Source organism: Leuciscus leuciscus, assembly GCF_965113295.1.
Source record: "Leuciscus leuciscus genome assembly, chromosome: 13".
NCBI lineage: Eukaryota > Metazoa > Chordata > Actinopteri > Cypriniformes > Leuciscidae > Leuciscus > Leuciscus leuciscus.
In genome coordinates this window covers 12,742,592-12,750,311 of record NC_138737.1, presented here as the reverse complement: position 1 = coordinate 12,750,311, position 7,720 = coordinate 12,742,592, and the positions used below count along the sequence as shown (strand labels likewise).

Here is a 7,720-nt window from a genome sequence, read left to right as displayed (position 1 = left end):
TAATGGCAAATAGTTTGTTGAGGCAAAACTTGTTGTTAATAGTGAGAATTGGCCCCTAAGATAAAGTGTGAAAATGAATTATTTTCTCGCTTTTCTACTTTCTTATGTTTGAGATATTTTTCATGAATTGGACTTTTCATAATTAATAAATTGCCGGCCTACATCAATTCGATCAGTCTTTGACGAGTCACATTTGTCAGTGAGTAATTAAGACTTTCATTAATTGTAATTAAGACTTTCAAGTTAAAAATATCTGATTTTATGTTGTAATCACATTGTAATCACAAGTTGCATTTACAAGATTAAGATTCCCTTAAAAAAAGAGAGATAGGATCATTTTTAAGAGGTCAGTTTTATGATTTATATTTGTGCTTACTTAAAATCTAAAACTTTACAGGAAGTGTTTATTATATACCTAATTATTTTTTTTTTGTATGACAAAATCACATTTTTACAAATGAAACATGCTCGTTATGTCTGCTGTACTTTGTTCAGGTTTTATTTCTCAGATAACATTTTATGTTTGATCAAACTTTTTTTTCTTTTTTTTTTTTTCTTTCTTTTTTTGCTGCTGTGAATGGTAACACCATTGAAATTATGTTCTATAGTAGAATTGGAGTGTGTGGTTCTCTATTTTGAAACCGAATCACAACCCATGTTAGTAATTTACCTTGAACATATTGGAAATATGACACAAAAAACATGCAAGTAATTGAATTTTCAGGTGGTATCAGTTGGTGAATGCTCTCAAAACCCAATTTTCTCAACATATCAGTGAAACCTTGAGTAATAGTTCACCTTGAGAAAAGTCTTGACTAGAAGATCACTTATTAAATAATATTCAGATGCTGCAGCCTGACTTTATTTCATTTATTTATTTATTTTTTGAAGCTGCAACACCATTTAAAAAAACAAAACAACTATTCATAATTGTGCTGCTGCTCAATTTATGAGTTTTGATTAATATCATTTCAGTATTTTGTCCTTGGTTATAGAGGGCTTGGGAGAATAAGAAAGGACCTACAGTACACAGTACATTCTTGGCGGTTTATTGAGTTTGCTGGAGGTTGAAAATGCATTGCTTGGATGCAGAGACAGGTCAGAATTAAACTCTGTCTGTTCACACATATATCTTGATGATGACACGCAGGTGAAAATGAGCTGTAGTACTTTATGCAACAGTAGAGATAGTACTGCAAATCTATACTTGTAGGAAGTGTTCTGTACTGCCAACGGTACTTTAAATTCAGCTGTTATAAGAAGTGTATTTAAGTTTTGAAGCTTTTAAATGGTTATATTACATCATATCATCTGAAGCCAGGCTTTCAGAGGCCTGAGTAGATGAATAATTTAAAAGGATCAACACCAAATGAAATGCCTTGAAAATATTTCTCTGTTCGTGTACAAATCCCAATTTGAGCATTCACATCTTTAGAAAAGTTTCTGGCCTTGGTGATTTTCTGCCTAAAGCTTCACAAAGCTATAATGTAGAAGATGTGCACACAAGGAAAACAATGCTGAATACATATCTCTTTTTATTCTTTCCCAGCAGTGTCCACTGACAACAGCTTGTCATTTCTGTCACAGAGTCTCCGGCACAAAGGCAGAAACACATCAGTATTCCTATTGTAAAGATGCTGATGTCACCACTCTTCAGACGATCTGATCTGTATGCATTTTGTTTGTTTGCTCTCTTTGAGAAGCTCTCAGATAATTGCACGATAATTGCAAGTAAGTGCATGATAGTAAGGGCAGTTAGAAAATAAGAAAGTCACAACATCATAAACAGGCAGCAACACATTGTTTTTTGGAAATATACTCTAATTCACCTATAATCAAATAAGTCTGGGCTCAGACAGAGAGGAGACCGCCATATAGTCCTAATTACTGCTCATAGCACTAATTACAGTTACCGCTTCTTGACTGTAGTAAGACTTCTATTTGCATACCAATGATGATATTACCAAACCTGATTTTCTAAAATGTTTTGGTTTTGAATAAGCACTTATGATTATATGGAAACCTGTTTCAGCACCAGAGTGAAAAATAAAAAGCTGTCAGATAAAGTTTAAAATAGGAAATCTAAAGAAAATAGATCTAAATTAACACTGTGATATAAAGTCAAAAATGCTCCTTTGTTTCTCATAAATGTGACTTTATAGCTCACAATGTGTGAGATATAAAGTTTAAATTATGAGAAAGTTGCAATTAAGGGATATAAAGTCACACTGACACATGAAGTGGGAATGACAAGAAATTTGGTTTCAGTTATAGGTTATATATAATCTATGCAATCAGAAATGCATGAATTCTCCATTCATTTTAGAGTTTAAGGCATGGCAACAGTGGTCATGACAACAAAGTTGTTAAATTGCATATAACTTTACACAGAAAAAGTTAATAAGTGATTTTTTTTTTAACACTGTCGTGTGACAGAAATACAAATCCTGTCAACACTTGTATTGTTTATGTCTTGTAGTTATACTGTTTAACAGTGTTGGGGTAACGCATTACAAGTAATGTAATCAGACAACAAAATATCTGAGTTTCTTTTTCAAATAAGTAACGCAAGTTACTTTGTTTCCCTATTTATTGACTGACAGCTTTCCTGTACCCATGTTAAAGGGGTGGTTCGGGATTTTTGACATCGGACCTAATTTTTAAGTCAGCCTGGTTGTTATTCATCAGTGGAGACATTTTTTTTTCAAAATTATCCAGTCCTTATATTTGGATAGTTAGCCGATGCTAGGCTAGCGCGAGTCAATGGTATATGTTAGCCACCCATTAAAAACCGTTTTACCCACTCCACAGTGCACCAAACGTTATTTATAACACTAGACTATCAATGCAAATGTCCGTTGAGAGAATAATGTTAGAAATCAAACTTACCTTTCATCTCAATGATCCCAAAGGAACTAGTTTCTCAGCAGCTGCGGAATTTTACTTTGCTCCGGTTAGTAATGCGGCAAAAAGTAAACACAGAACAGAAGCGCACTACAGTCGTTACATCCAGCTAACGTTAGCTAGCATTCCTCAGCGATATCAAAGTCGCGGCAGGTAAATACACTTGATTCATGTGTGTACCGGCTCACTCGGTTGCCTAGGTAATCAATATCACTCCGCTGCTGCTGTAGACAAGGCTTATGATTACAGGGAACAAATTATAACTAATGCAATGTGATGAAAAGGTAAGTTTGATTTCTAACATTATTCTCTCAACGGACATATACATCGATAGTCTAGTGTTATAATTGATTTGCGTTTGGTGCACTGTGGAGTGGGTAAAACGTTTTTTAATGGCTGGCTAACATATACCATTGACTCGCGCTAGCCTAGCATCGGCTAACTATCCAAATATAAGGACTGGATAATTAAAAAAAAAAAATGTCTCCACTGATGAATAACAACCAGGCTGACTTAAAAATGAGGTCCGATGTCAAAAATCCCGAACCACCCCTTTAAGAGAAATTGAAGTACAGAGGCTGTAAGTACTGTGCGTGTGTGTGAACATGATGATTATTGTAGTTCTAGTGTTGAACTTCCTTCTGCAATCCAGAATGGCAGTTTGTTTGAGCTGCACCTTCTGCTGTACAGGCGTGAATTTGCATATCCTTCAGCCTGAGGCTTATTCATTTCACTTTTGGTGTAAAGGGGCCTTTACATTTGCCAAAAATAGAACTTTAGTTTGTTTTTTGTTATTAAAAAACAAACTAGCAAACCTAGCCCAGGGTAGAAAAAGTAAAACAAAAGAAACGTAACACATTACTTTTCATTAGTAGCGCAATTCATTTCTTTTCTTTTTTTTCTTTTTTTTGAGTAATGCAATATTGTAATGCATTAACTTTTAAAAGTAACTTTCCCCACTGCTGTTGAAACAGCAAGTGTTTGAATGTTTATGGATTGTGGACTCATTCACTTTCAGTTTAAGTGCCTAGCAGATTTTTGTGCTAATCAACATCATGCCACAAATGTTGATTTTAAATTATACTGAACCCAAAATATTAATTTAAGTCGTCCCCTCGTAGTTGAAACAATCTTTCTCTTGAACTTCTCAGTATCTCATAGTTTTTCCGTACATAAAGGCTTTCTGGTTATTCAGCTTCAGGTGTTTGCCCAAGGCTTTTGCTGAATCTTAAACATACTGAGCTTCATAAAAAGGCATACAAAATATCTTTAATTAGGCCTCTGTAATAATCAGGCTCAAGCCTAATTAGAGAAGCGCTGGTATTCCATTACTTCAAGCATGGGCCTGAAGCATAGTCTACATATTAGCTTGAACAAAAGAGCATTCAGTGAGCACACGGTAATGAGTGGGATTGTTTGTATATATCTACAGCTGACAGTGTTGTCTCCTTTTACAAAAGACATATGCACTGGAATGATAGTTTTGTGATATCTAATATCTCTTATTGCCCAAGAGCGAATTGTAATTCTCATTTATTTTCATGCATAAATTTATTAGAAAGAGACTGCGCTTGGATTAAGGAAGCAAATATATAATTTTTACTTAGCAAAATGGCACAAGGAAATATAGTTTTTAATTTTGTGTATAACCTTGAACAAAAGCTGGTGAATGTTTGATGTGCCACAAAGTTAATACAAAAAAAATCAGAATTTTCTTCAGCAAGATGAATCTTGGGAGCAAAGATTGAACATCAAAGCAAATCCAAACTGAAATATCAGGTGATGCAAGCTTTTTCACATACTGTACACTTCTTATTAACAGTCGTACATGAGTATGGATTTCACAAGGCTAAGATTGATTTTAATTCAGATTATTCAGATTATTGTTTTAATTAAAGCTTATTGTTTTCATATTAGAAACTGGCTGCTTTAAAACAATAATTGCATCTGATTTAAGGATGTTCATACAGAAATATGTTTTAGTTGAGTAAATCATGTTGTACAGTGATGCAGAATACACTAGGATACATTTTTGCTAGGGTTAAAAACGGTGTTAAAACTATTTACTCATTAGTAAGGTCTATTTTAAATGGTTTAGATCTCCATTAAAAGGTTCATGGTACTTTTGTCCGCAATTATGAGTTGTCCGCAAATTTGAGTGAGATGATCCTCACATCCAACTCCACGTGGTTTATGACCCACTCAGAAACACATTTGTTCATTTTGTTCCATCTCTCCCAGCCACGTGAGCAGACTCTAGATCAGATTCTGGTGCGCAGTGAAAGCATGTTTGATCTTTAGATGATCATTAAGTGAAATATTTACATGATGTTTCCATCTGTGCTCAGCTGGATATAATGACCTCAAAAACTCCTTTCAGGTTCCAACCCCCCAGCTTCTGGTATTCCAGTTTTCATTTCCAACAAACTACCAAAGAAACTCCTAGTTAGGTTTTATTTACAAGGTTTTTTTTGTGTGTTTTTAGAAACAACTGATCCACACAATATAAATTGCCCTTTTATGCTAATAATGCTCAGCTAGTGTGTGACTAAGACTGTGTATTGATTCTGACAAGCAGGTGTTCAGGAGGAAAGTCAGAGGAAATAATAATAAAAAAAAGTCTATAAAGTTCAGGTTGAAGGCTCAATTGTCTCAGGAGCATTGCGTCAACATGCGGTTGAAGTCATTGTATATTGCATGTTTGCCTGTAGCATTTAATTGTGTTGCTCTCAAACACACATACATTATCTCTGCATCTCTTTATATTTTTCCTGTAGCTTAGGATTGAGGTAAATGTAGCATTTTTGGTCAAGTACATTTTAGGATTTCCAATAAAAAGACTCAAAAGTCAAAATGTACAAAAGTCTGAGACCACTCTGAAAATTTAAATGAGAAAAATGTGTAAATAGATAGTTATGATGATAATAATATAAATTATTATATAAATGATATATAATTTAAGTTAAGCATTTTCACTTTTGGTCTCAGATTTTTCACCCCACTGTAACTGATAAGTAAAATGATTGGATTTGGAAATCAGGTCATATTTTAAAATTACATGTTATTCCCCTTAGAATTTTTGTATACACAAGCCGTTTTTCAGGTGAGCCTGTTTGTGTGTGTATTTCTCAGGGCAGAAGCAAAATTGGGCTATAAAAGGAAGGACTGGAAACAAAAAGCAATAATATATTTCTCCACTTAGCCAGTAAATGAATCCTGTTAGGGAAGAGCACATGTTTTAAGTGAAGAAGCCATTCTAATAAGAAAGCTCTCATAAACGCAAATACATTTTGCATTGTCATGCCTGATAATGTGTTTTTCAAACGTATATGAAATTAAAAGAAAGGTATACTGTAGATGAGCGAGTAATTTTCATCTGTTTCCATTAACCAGTGAACCAGTATAAAAGAACAACAATCAATTTAATTGATTACTCAATGTAATTTTACAGTTTGTTACGAAATAATTTCTCTGTGTGTCTCTCTCTGTCTGATTAAATCAGGAGCTGTTGAGAGCTGGACACCAGAGATTCGCTGCCTCTCATTATTAATGCTGTGTATTGGACACACGGGTGGGGGAAATGAAGTGGGCGAGTGGGTGTACGTGCAAGCGCTGGCAACTGTGGGTGCAAACTGTCTGTGCATTATTCCAGCATAATTACAGCTCGAGTCCTTTCATGTTTGATGTACTGTATGTGTGATTATTATACTGATGCAGATGTTCCTCCTGACCCTGACACACACAAACAAGATTTTTGTGGAATCCACCACAGCAGCCAAGCTGAAGTCAAAGGTCTGCGTTTTAATTAGCGATGGGTCATTCATGAACGATTCGTTCAATGCGTCTGTCACATGAAAAATGAAGGTTACTAATCATTTGTGTTTCCTCATCTCTTATCTCATATCTTGAGGCTACATTATAATGAATCCCTACTTTGGAATATGATCAAAGATTGCGTGTGACGTGTACAGGGAATTTGGCTATTGAAAATATAACATTTTAATAAAGAGAGTCAGTAAAAATCTTCCCATCGGTAGTTGTAATGTTTTTATCTAGATTTAATTTTTAGAATTTTTAACCAGATATCTGAACAGATTCATTTTGTGTGGTTAGTTGGACAAGTGACCATCTCGCTGTAAATTTTAATCATATAGTAATGCTTAGACCCAGATACTCATCATTACTCAGACATGCTAATTACAAAACACTGAAATAAATTCCTTATTGGTGGCTGTGACCATTGTATATGTGTGTTTAAATGTGATTGGACTTAAAATCTCATCTCATACTTGTATTTGAAGAGGTACCAAAGCCATATAGAGATTGCAATATCACAAAGATTTTGGGATGGTCTCTTTTGACCTGAACCAGTATAGGAAACCTCATAGAAACCACCAGAACAGCCTAGCATTTACATAGCAATGTGCTTAAAGGACCCTTTAGAAACCACGACCACACAGAAGGTTTTGCATGTAAGCACAGCTCACATTTTTCTTCAGATTTTTTTTTTTTTTTTGAGTCTAGCTTTCTTTTAAAGTGCATGTTTTTTGAATGAGTCATGCTTTTGCAGTGTTGTGGGCCTCAGGTGTAATTATCTTTCCAAATATAGATAGTAAAATGTGCCTTTGCTGTAAACATCCAGAATAACCAGGAAATGAGACAGCAGAGTTACCCTGTGGATGATGACAGAGCTTTGACTGCTGGCAAATGTTATTCTCTCCCTCTCTCTGTCTGTTGAGATAATTCTAAATAAATTATTAATAATGCCGCTTAGACATTATATATGTAAAGGAGACCAGAAAGTAAGAGATGTGTG

The 7,720-nt window shown here is 34.6% G+C and overlaps 1 long non-coding RNA gene across 1 annotated transcript; it reads left to right on the top strand.

Moving 5' to 3' along the window:
- Positions 1–281: 281 nt before the first annotated feature.
- Positions 282–7,405, top strand: LOC309512221. Its single transcript, XR_014210928.1, has 2 exons — positions 282–2,630; positions 3,466–7,405. It is a non-coding gene; the product is annotated as an uncharacterized lncRNA (long non-coding RNA).
- The last annotated feature ends 315 nt before the right edge of the window (positions 7,406–7,720 follow it).